The sequence below is a fragment of the Syngnathus scovelli genome, chromosome 8 (assembly GCF_024217435.2).
Source record: "Syngnathus scovelli strain Florida chromosome 8, RoL_Ssco_1.2, whole genome shotgun sequence".
NCBI lineage: Eukaryota > Metazoa > Chordata > Actinopteri > Syngnathiformes > Syngnathidae > Syngnathus > Syngnathus scovelli.
Window position 1 is genome coordinate 11,757,906 of NC_090854.1, and position 12,400 is coordinate 11,770,305.

At 39.2% G+C, this 12,400-nt stretch overlaps 1 protein-coding gene across 5 annotated transcripts in view; it reads left to right on the plus strand.

Moving 5' to 3' along the window:
* Nucleotides 1–11,628: 11,628 nt before the first annotated feature.
* Nucleotides 11,629–12,400, plus strand: part of LOC125973627 (FAST kinase domain-containing protein 5, mitochondrial) — a 133,388-nt gene continuing 132,616 nt past the window's right edge. For 4 of the 5 annotated variants that reach the window (XR_007483243.1, XR_011087236.1, XR_011087233.1 and 1 more), the window contains exon 1: nucleotides 11,638–11,742. The gene's annotated coding sequence lies outside the window, so the exon portion shown is untranslated. Of the gene's footprint in view, nucleotides 11,743–12,400 lie in introns of all 5 variants that reach the window. The other variant, XM_049728013.1, reaches the window with a different exon arrangement.

Genomic DNA, 12,400 nt, shown 5'->3' on the forward strand with positions numbered 1-12,400 from the left:
AGTGAGGACCTTGGTGCGCTCAAGAGTAAGCGCCCGCCACTCATTATGTTGCATTAGGCGCCCCTGCTAGGAGGGGGAGGCCAAAGCTCAGAGGGACTGCACGGAATATTAAATGCGCCTTTGACCAACATCGTTGCATCAAGGTCTTGATGCAGATGTAGTATAACGAGGCAACGTTTCAAAACAAACGTGTTCATTAACGCATACACATTGAGGGAGGGGCGGAACAACGTGATTCTGGATGGACCCTTTGTAACAGGTGTTCCAAAAAATAAAAAAGAAAGCCTACGATGTGACAGAAAATGCAAAACAGGTCCCTGAAGCATGGTTCTTAGATTAAAAACAAAAATGCAGATCTCAAAAGACAAGTACAAGCAAAATTGCAGAAAACAAAGCACATTATTTTAGGACCAATGAAAAATCACAGCCAAGATGAGAAAAACGTGCAACAAATAGAAGCAACATTGTTTTGCAAAGTTGAAGACAAAACAGGAAGCACTTGGAACAAAAACATGGACTCAAGTGAAGCAAGAATGCTTACGAGAAATGCTGGGTCAGGTCTGAGGATGCTACAGAAGACAAGACAAGTCTGCGAGAAGACACAGGTAGACCTGGACTATTTCTACATGAGGAAATGGAACACAGGTTGGGACAATCAGTCATCAGAACAGGAAGAAAAGTTTCTGAAATGAGAGCAAACAATGACTACACAATAAAAGCAAGTAACATAAGTATTCCATTTAAAAAAAAAAAAAAACGTTCGATTTCTTGAGTTCAACTCATGAAAATTGGAAGCAAAAAGATAAATTAATTCTTCTTGTCCAGTACAAGGAGTGGTGTTTGTTAAATGTAGGACAAAGAGGGCGTCGCCGTGCACACCTCTGAGACGCAACCCCATTGAGCTGCCTTGCAGCCTTTATGAGAAGCAATGCAACAGAGGCTCGTCGCTGAGAGGAAGTCGTAGTTTCTCTGACAAATGGTTCGTGTTTAGCGGCGAGTGTGTGTATGTGTGTGTGTTCGTGCATGTAAGTGTATTTGTATGTATGGCCAACACCGTCTCATTTGACATTGCCTGCGGCCGTGTCAAATGTCGTGTTCACACAAGTGGGGTCAAAGAATCAAACACTGACAGATGACTGCTTGAAGCCACAAAAGCCTACACTGAACTAAAATACAGAGCTGTTGTATTATGTGCCACAGTCTCCAATTGGCTGCAGAACACCTTCCCAGTCTCCTAAAATCCAAAACTATGAAAATAAACATTCAAAAAAAGCAAGTTTTATTTCCAATCTACAACTCAATGTGCTTCACCCCTTTTGTTATCCTTACCTCGTAAGTCCGTGACCCCCAGCCTTGGAGAATAAAGACTTCGCCATCCCTTCAGCATGACCCGATAAAGCCCGGCACGACGAGAGGCTAAACGTCTCCTAAGACGACTGCAGCAGTCCAGAAATCGATTCGGTGCCTTGAGAACACAAGAAGCGGGATGAATGAGAAGGCTCGCGGGCATCTATCAATGTTTTCGACACAAATGCCACTTAACTTATACTACAACAGTGTGAGTGATTACCTCTGTCAAGGTGGATGCGTTCTAAGGACCTGTTTGTAGAGAACCCATGACATCTCTTAGAATAATGCAAAGATGGATCATGGTAATGCTTAAAGGATTAGTGGGACGGAGGATCGAAAGTGCCAAAATTAAATAAATAAGTACACCATGAAATGTTTCATTAGTTTTTTTAAATTAATTATTTAAATAGTTAATTGTTAATTTAATACGGGATTACATTAATCAAACAATAAATTAATATGCCGTTAAATAATTAAATATGGCCATAAAATGATTCAATAGGTCTTATTCGAATGTTTCATTTATTAATTATTAATTAATTAGATATATAATTATATCTCATTCATTAAAATTTTCATGGTCCTGTGTTGCAGTGTTTGATGAATTGATTTTGTATGTCAAACTCTCCCATCAAAGTTTGATGGACAGGTCCTCAAACCTGATTGGTTGTTCGCTTGTCAAGTCAATTCAAATCAATTACGCACGCAAACATTTAAATAATAAGATATCCATTCCATTTAATGGTGCATTTCATTATTTATTGGTGCATTCATTTGTTTGATTTCCTTAATTCTTTATATAATTGATTTAATTCTTGAAACATTTCATTAATTAATGTGATTGTTATTTCATCATTTCATGGTGTATTTCTTTATTTCATTTTGACGCTTTTGGTCCGCTACACAGTTGAGTTTGCAGACTGCTGTCGAGCTGCACAGTGGGGCACATTTCAATAATTCAGTGTCGACAAATGGCAAGATTTATTTGCCACAGTGGGGATGTAAACATCTCACGGCTGACGCGTCACTATTAATACGCGTTTGTTTTTAATACTCAACATCGAGTTGAGATATATGGCAGAGCGTAAAGCATCACGTTGTCCCGTAATGATAGTCGACAAATGGGCCGGCAACTTGATAGCCCTTCATTACCTTCCATTTCTCGCTAATGAGTCTTACTCTTCTTCGATGGCTTCCTCAGATGTGTCATTTCACCCGTCAAAAATGTTTCATCCCCCCACAGAACTCCACATCAAACATTTCCCATGGCACAAAAGTAAAGGGTGTTACCCCCTGTGGAATCAACAAAGCTGAAGTGTCTCCTTCTTGCTTTCTAGCAGCATGGTGCAAACCAGAGTGAGTCATACTTTAGCAGCTTCATCAAGTGAGTCCACTTCTTTGAAGAGAGTCTGCACTGCACACGTTGAGAACCGCAGGTGAAAAGGTCCACATCTCCAAAATAACTTGATCGGCAAGCACTATGACTTCTCTCATGCGAAGATAATTGGCTGCGTCATGTTTTGCAGACAGTAGGAGAATGTTGCCTGAAATCGCCAAACAAATAAGAGAAAATAATTACTGTTTTTGTAACATTTGTAAGTCGTTATAATGACATCATGAGGGTTGTTTTTATCAATGTTGCTATTTTTTCTTCTCGGGAAAACAAATCCCCCAAACAAACATGACGTTGTTTTCTTTAATATTGTTTTTCATTTTGATCCGACCCTGATGCTCTTTTGCAGATGATCGAATGTAGCTCCAAACAACCAAAAACTGAGAAGAAAATATCTGTTTGGTTTGTTCTGTAAATAAATATGAAAGAGTGGCCTACTCGTTGTTATTATAGAAGTACTCCATCAAATGTAAGACCGCATAAAACAATTTACTTTTGGGATTTGGAATAAACACTTTGAAGGGATTGCTGTGTTGGCTTTGGCTTGATCCTCCATCTGTCATTCACAAAATATTTGCAGTGTTTGTTTTCTATGCCACTTCCTGTTTGTTTTTTTTCCACGCCTCTCTCCGTACAGTAATCCACGCCTGGTGCATAAGCAACACCAAAAGCGCAGATGGTACATTGTGGACTGTTTACACCATATAACATTTTTGGAGGACACATATTTCCCCCTGTGGTTTGCCTGGTGTGGCCTTTGCAGATCCAAACACATGAGATTGTGCAAATTTAATCCCCATTCATCTGCTCCAAATCCATTAAAAGAGGAGATATGATACGCAAGCTTTTAAGGTCTAACAACGAAATGTTGTGCTCCAGTTGCACCACTGAGAACTGTGCTGGGTTAATTCCATTTGCTCATTTTCCAGCACAAGGATGACTAAAAGTGTTGTGTACTCGTGGTCTAAATCCAAACATCCATCAAATCGACCCAAGCGACGATAAACAGGGCCCGGCTGAGATTGATTTTTATTTTAGGCCGACGCCGATTGTAATACTGGGCAGAATACTGAATTCTGAGACCTGATTAATTGGCCAATTAATTTAAAAAATGAAATAAATAAAATAACTTCTTGGCCTTTCAAGTGAAATGACTTTATTGTCTTTACAGGCACAATTTTTTAAAAATCTTACTCAGTTTAATATTAATAAAACTGAAAACAATTTGCATTTTTGTTTCGGATTTTCACAAGAAACATAAAGTAGACGTACTTGATTCGCTTTGGCCGACCATTCGCGTGATACGAATATTATTGGACCTCTTTCGTATTCAAACAGTATAGTGTTTATTTAGACAGATGGATGATGTTGAATTGCCAAGCATGCAAGTTACCATGGCAGGCGGTCGGGGTTAAATTGTGGGCAGTTCTAATGGGGAATCAAAGTTAATTAATATTGCAAATAAACCACAATGAAAAGTTGACATTTTAATTGCTGCGTGCAAACAAACAAAGCGTGTACACACATTTACGTCTGCTCGCCTGACAAGCCTCGCAGTCAGCAAAGTGTTGAGGCAGACCCCATCACGAAGAAGCTTCTTGTGAAAACTCCTCATCAACCTGCCCCGGGAAAATTAATTGTTTTCCGCAGCCAATTCAGAGATGCATTAGCATAAATTGACGGCGGCGCTGTACCGCGTGCATACTTAAAGCCGCGGTTCACCCGGCGGTCGGGTATAGAGCCGGATAACTGGCAGGGGTCAGCTAATGGACCGGGACCTCTGTCACAGGGAAGGCCGGCGGTTGAAGTGCCGCCTCAGCAAGATGGCTGACAGGTCGCTCTTATTTATTTATTTATTTTGAGTTTCCTGCCTCATTTAGATCAACTCGCAAACGCGCCGCAACATTGACAAGTGTGCAATGTCAAAACGTTCAATTAGTTCGATAAATCCGACAAAGAACTGAAAGCTTCCTTTAATTTGGGCCGCCATTTTTTTTTTTGCTAACTCCACCACACAAACCAGTGCTTCTGGCAAATTCTTTGGGTATTTTGAGAAAAGCATGCCACAAACATATTATTACAAGACATGGGAACTATTTTAAGATGTAAATAAAATAAGATAAATAAATTAAAGACCCTCTGCTAGCTTGGGTTAAAACAGTCACAGTGGCCACATGAACGGTGCTTGAAAGCACCGAGTGACACATCTGGCATCTTCACGATAAAGATGCATTTTTAACATCTAATAAAGGGAAAACATCAACACAAACTGCAGGATAAATAGAGGTTCTAGCAATCAGCTCGAGGTGACAAGCGGAAATGCATCCTTTGAGTCGGTGTCCTTCCTGGACGCGTACCATTTATCTTGACTGTCAAAGGAAAGAGGACATGATAATGAAAGGTGTACACCCTAGTGAGCATCTCTCACACTGGCACCACAATAACACATGCTCCGTGGTCAAAAGGAGCTTGCTTGGAAGGACATGTCTGATATGTTTTTTATTTATAGTGCCTGAGTTTTGGTTAAACTCCAATTGGAATAAATAGGTGAATTTTGTGTAAAAAGTTAAGTGAGTCAGTATCATCAAAATGGTGGCTTTCAGACTTCCCCATTTTACCCCCTAAAAGATGAGCTTTTCCAGAGTTTCATTATTGTGCTACATTTTCATGATGGCTATGTGGTCGTTGTCAGGACTTTAATAATATTTAAATAGTTTTACCCTACTGCCATCTACAGGTTTGCTGTCCTTATACAGTAATGTGTACAAGTGCTTCCCTCTGGTGGACAGCCTCGTAACTGCAAAAGCAATGACGGTCAAGTGGTTCTCATGCTGGTTGAGATGCATTATGAAACGGCTTCATGCCCTATTTGATGTTGTAATTCGCAATTTGTGCGTAATATAGCTCAGCCATAAGTAGATTATACACTTGTACATTGCATTTGTGAAATTGATTTTCCTTTTTCTTCAGAGCTACTAACCTAATTTAACGGCGCTGTACTTGTACCGTAAACGTAGTGACAAAGGTGTTTCATATACTGCACTAGTTTTGCCTACAATCAGGTTGTAATGTATTTGGAAGCGAAAAGTAAATACCCATTATAAAGCACATTTGCTTCTTCTGTGAGGATGTGTTAACTGCAAACTTCCAACATAATTAAGGTTGCAAGTGCTGCATAGTTATAGTCTCATTTGCTGATGATCCAAACAGGATTATTTGCCTTGACATGGACCTGTAATATCTTCACATTTCTTATGAAAAATATAACTTTTATGGGAGAAAGTTTTTTTTTTTTTTTAGATCAAAGATTTTCTATAGCTTTTGTTCTTATTGGGGTCAAAGGTGACTGGAGTCTTTTGGGAAAACTGAGGCACACATGCTAACCACTGTGCTTCTCATTTGATACCATGTAATAGAGCATGTTTGTGTAGGACCTATTTGGACATCGCAATGGTTAAAATTATTTTTATTAAGAGACAGCAGTGGAGTCACAAAAATACAAAACCTTCCCATCTAACATACAATATGACAAAAGGCATAAAACACAAGCAGAGTACTTGAGTGTTACAACATGTAAACAGAAACAGAACATGGTGGACCGTTCCTCAGGAGAAGCCCCCCCAGTGTCATCAACAGGCCGGGACAAGTGCAATACCGAGCACATCCAGAGCATTGCCACCTCTCCCAACCTGCTCAGACCGGGATCAAATCTGCCGAGATTGGTGTTGGCTCCGTGGTCAGTTTTGCATGGATTTGCACAGCGTCGCAGAAAATAGCTGAAAGCAAACCAGCAAAACTAACCACAAAGTCACGTTCACACGGCCGTTCTTTGCTTACGTCCTGGCTGGAATGGCATCGAGAAGTACTTGAAGTGCTCACACTGCAGTAGAAGGTCAAGACACTACCTGCACTATAAGCACTTTAATACCGCTGAAACTCACATCTCTTCGATTGGCCGCCACCAAAAGGTACAAGTTAGTTGTAAAAACACAGGACGCCATCAGCTTTGCATAGATTTGCACAACTCTTGTTCTTCTTGCAGCGCAACCACGCAAAGCTAACAGAGCACCGCCGCCGGTGTGTTTGCACAAACAGACGCACAACATGGAGCGGTGCGGGGCCGCTCATGCCAGAAGGGGCACTTAGGGCAGTAGGTGCACGTTGACTTAACTATCTGCACTAGATGCACCTTAGCATAAGCACCCGAGGCAGTCTCGCTTGGGGACGTCACTCGACATTCGGGTGCATAACGTGGAGGTCATTAGCGCGTGGAGTGACATCACAATGGCCACGAAGACAGTGATTCTCTCCGTCACTGGGGAAGTTTTTCTGTCCATGCACCACAATAGTGCCGAAAGTGCCTCCACTGCAGTAGATTTCACAAGACTACCTGCACTGTAAGCACTTTGACACTAAAGCGGCCTGAAATGATTACTGGTGATGTCCAGGTGCGTTCCGTCGCCTGAAAGCAGAAAATGAGTCACAGAATCAAGAGTTTGTTGCCATCGTTTAGATTGATGACTGTCAAATAAAAATAAACGTTGTTATAATTAACCAAAACAAATCAACCTGGGCCTAGATGTAACTCTGCCAGAACCGAAACAGCTAGCAAACAAACTTCTCGCTCTTCCACTGTAGGCCTTTTGAATGTTTACATACACGACTCCACCTTAAGATTTAAATACAGCTGTAAAATGTCAACTAAAAAGGGGAAAATACTTTTGAGATGTGGACAGGCATTTCTTCAGCATGAAAGTGACAATACAAGATTTACCGTTGGTAAATTGGTTCTAAACAATATGGGCATGCTTAAAAATGACATGGAACAGATTTACTATTCTACTGCCTGGCGCTTTATTCAATTACATTTTGTGACATGGTCCAAATGTGGTAATTTTTAAAAGCCTATATATTAATAAATCAATATTTGATCCATCAATTTACAATCCACAAGAGACAAACTGCTGCAGTTTACGCCATTAAAATTAACGGAACTCGTAAAACAAAACTTCCATTCCCATAAATGATAAAACTAATGCAAATTTTGAGTGATTAAAAACCAACCTAAGTGTTCAAGCACTTACTCAACTTTACTAATTTATGATATCGAGGTCTACTTTACGCAAGCCAACAGCACGTGACCTCCTTTGTTCCTTCCTTCCTGCAAGTGTAATTGTACCCTTCCTTTGCCTTGTCTTCCCTCACTCCTTTTCTGAACTTTTTCCAGACTTCCACCCCCGCTGACCTGTTTTTTTTTCATGTCATCTTTCCTTCATGACTACCTCCTTTCCTTCTCCCAGTCCCATTTTACTCACACATCCTTTCTCCCTTTCCTTTAAATACAGAAGAAATAGCTTTTTTCGTTTTATTCAGTCATCACTTTTCAGCCTTTATTATGCATCAGAACCATCCTTCCCAATGTCCTTTCTACCCAGAGACAAAGCTACCTAATTGTTCATTAGGTAGCTTTTAATTTGATTAGATTTTTTTTAAATTCAGTTTTAGTTTTCAGGGAGGTTTTGTGGGTGTTTAATTTGAAAATGTTTCATTTATCTAGTGTACGAATAAAGTGTGGATAAAAAGGAACAACAAATGGTGCAATATAGTAAACTACAACCCCCAAACAACTGTTCTTATCTTTCTTCTGAATGGCCTTACAGTAATACTAAAAAACAGTAATATAATATGTATTTTTCCCCAAAACACTCATTTTAAGTTGTTAAAATGTTTTTTCAATTTTGATTTTACTTATTTTGTTAACTATACATTTTGTTCCTGACTTATATTAGCAGTTAATGGCATCCTTTATATGTAAACTTGAAACCCAAACCTTTATTCTACCAGTGGTGGAATAAATAAAGGCATAATTTGAGTGCTTCTAAAACAACCTTCAGAATTGTTACATAATGTTGTAGTTTCTTGAAAATTGCCTACCGAATCTTCTGACAGATTTTTAACCATTTGAAACCTCAATCAAATCCACGAGATAAGCTGACTGCAAAAACAAGCGGGTGGTAGAACAACACTTTGCACCCTTCCCCCACGCACTAACATGGCGCCCACGCGTACGCATAGGGAGCAACATCCATCCACCGGCTGGATGCAGTCAATAAGAACAAGTGCGCGACTACAATACACTAAAACTCGGCGTGGCTCCAACCACTACGACGTGCTTGCGTGGAAAGTGGAATCGCCTCCACACACGCGCACACGTTGCGGGTGTCTCCACTCCATGCTCACCAAAACACGCGAATATGCGGGCATGTTTTAGCCAAACACGTCGTTGTTATTTAAACCACACTTGTGCCATTTTGGTGGAGCTTATCAGGGCTGTTAGGTGGGAAAGTGAGCTGTAAAAGAAGAGCGACTGACTAAAAGACGCTCTAAATTAGCTGGCTAATTAGCCAGTTAGCTTCTAATCACATACTTCAAATTTAAGGAGCTAACTTGGTGGTTAAGAGACAACACGTACTTATAAAGACTGTAAATCTCGGTTGCTTTCAGTGACATGGGGAGTTCACATAATCATGGTTTAAATAGTTGTTTACACAAAACTGCGAAGTAATTCAACGCTGTTTTCGTGTTTGCCCATTAGCATTAGCCGCTAGCTGGCTAACAACGTAGCTTTGCGCGCGGCCTGCTTCAACCCCCCATGTGCTGCCGCTTTGTTCCGGAGCTACTTTTTAAGTATCCGGCGGACAAACTCGCTAGAATTTTGAGCGTTATCCACCAAACAGGTCGTCCACTACGGCTTTTAGCGAGCCGCGGGATTCGGTAGGCTACAGAACGGGGGAAAGACGCAGGTAGCACGCGAGGACGGCGCTAGCGAGCGGTGGAGCGAAAGCAAAAAGCAACACATGCTTTTCAAATCTCCCTCACCCATGGAGGCGAGGTAACCATGCGCCGCGCACGCACAAAACACTCCTTCCCCAAACGTGGAAAGTGGCCAATAAAGCACATTTCGGTCCGTTTAAGCAAAATAAAAATGTCGTTTAGACATCAAACAATTGACTTTGTTTGCAAGAGAACAAGGCTAACAACAGGTTTCTTCACGTAATAACACGCGTGGTGGACACACAACTACTAGCTTACATGGGGTGAGGGGAAACATCCCTTGAACACTTACCGTTTACTCACACTCTTCTGTAATAGATATTAAAAAAGAAGAAAGGAAAAAGTGACGAAAAAGACGCCACATAGAGAGAAAGGTAAAAGGAGCCAAGCACGACCATGTGCTCCCACTATGACGCTTGGCCGTGTGTTTGTGAATGGTAGTAAGATTGCGAAAGTGGCGCGAGTAAAGAGGCTCCGGGTTTGAGCATGTGCTCAATGAAGGGCGGCTCCCACTGGAAGCCACTGAAGTCCGACTCCCTCATTAGCATAAATCAACCACTTCCTCCCCAAGCACCACTTCAAACTTATTACTGCTACACCAGAAAAAAAGTTCAATACATAACAATACAATATATACAGTAATATTACGTTAATATATTTCTCACTTTTACGTGATGTTAAAAAGGAATACATGTTCAAACTCGACCGTACAAATAAATATGTCCTTACAAATAAAGAAGCGATATTTATTTTATTAGGTACTATCATGCCAATCATTATTTTTAATTCAAGAATATATTTTTTTATATGTTTACTTTGGGAAATGTTCCTGTGTAAACACTGGTTCACTTATTCAGGCAATATCTTTACACTATCAAATTCAGAAAACATGTATACCAATTTATTTGTGATATTATTGATTGGGATAATTTCCTTTTGGAAAAATGTTTTGTTTGAGGCACTAACTTTGATAAAAGTACTTCAATGAAATTGCTTGATTTTGTTCTGCTGGTCGCAGAGGTCATGTTTTAAAACGGTAACTTATTATGTTTTAATGCAAAATTATTTATGCTTATATGTGAAATTCATAGGGTGAAAAAGGTAATGAAAACGTGATAAGTTTGACCTCCGGTTAAGGTCACTCGAGTCCTTTTTGTGTCTTATGAATTAAAGTTAGTAGCTGCAGTATATATTTCTCATTTGGACACTTCTGAGCAGCAAATTTAATGTTGTGTTTAATTATTTTATTGTTTTAAGGGTTGAATGAATTTTCCCAGGCTACTGTTTAAGTTTTTACTTTAATACGAGCCTAAAAATAAAACACCAGCAAACAATTGTGATTCTGGCTCATGTGTGGTCTTTGCCTATGCATTAATGAAAATAAATACACTGATATCCAAGACTAACTTTTATCATTTATTTACACAATTATGATCATACAAGTATTCACGTTTGCATTTCCTGTTAAACTAAACACAATTTTTCTAATAATGTGGAAACGATTAGGAATAAGAAAATGCAATTAACCCACTGTTAATAGTTGCCTCAGTTTGTTTACATTCTGCTTAGTTTGTGTAGTATCACTGATGACTTTTAAATAGCAGTCTTAATAGGCTCTTCATTAGTATAAAGTCATATTTTGTGCGCATTGAAATTATTATGAAATTATTATAAATACATTCGTTCAACTTGGCTTGATATGGTTACTGTAAAAGTGTTACAACGTAATAAAAAATTTAAAAACAAAAGTATTAACACTTGCGTTTGGTCTTTTTGACACGACCGGGTTACCGTAGGCAACGCTGTGACGTTAGGACCGCCTTAACGGAAGTATCCATGACATTTGAAATATTTCAAAATAAGAACCTTTCCATTCACGTGATTACACTTAATCACAATAAACGACCAAGAAAACTGCTGTGTAGCAATTCATTACGACATATTTTGCACAAAAGTAAAATATATCCCTTGCCTTTATTTGTCTTAGCTCACAATGTTCCCTGGAACGGTTTGAAGCTTTTTATTATGAAGGTATAGGTATTTCAGGATTTCCTGTTAATTTCGTAGTAGGAGATGCATGTGACATTCACCTTCCCCATGCTCAGCTTCATGTCATCTTTACGTCAATACCATCACATCTACATTTTCACGTCGAGGAAGTGATGGTGAGTTTAGTGTGAACACTTATGTGTTCGTAATTCTTCCGAACACACAAATGAAAAGGAGGTTAATACAAAGCGTAAACAACATTGCCCTTAATCAATTGCAACATTCCGTGTTTGCATGGTCTCCGGTGTTATAGTTGTGTCAAGGCATGTTCAGTAATAATTACTTAAAAGTGTGTTCAATCATCTATCTGTCGCAGAAATGACTCTCATTTGAATTCAATTTACTGTATCCCAGAAAGCGATTTTATTGCCATTGTCAGTGAAAGGTTATGTCCAATGGTGCAACATAAAACTAAAAAGGTGACATGTAATTTAATAAAGTCATGCATATAAATAAGTATAGTGCAGCTCGTTTGTATTTAATCTTTATAAGAACTAACTAACTAACTAACTAACTAACTAACTAACTAACTAACTAACTAACATAAAACATTCGATTTTAAGGATTTTTTTTCCCCCAGTCCTTGACTTTCACAAATGTATTTACTGTTGATACATGCGTGATTAAGCAGAAGGCAAAATCAGTTTGAAAATGTAATTGCATTTACTTGGATGATTTAAACAGAGCCCATTAAAAATGTGTCCTAGTTCGGATGATAATGTTTACTGTAAATATTAAGGGAATAAGAAGTTCATATTGCATGAAATTTTGAGA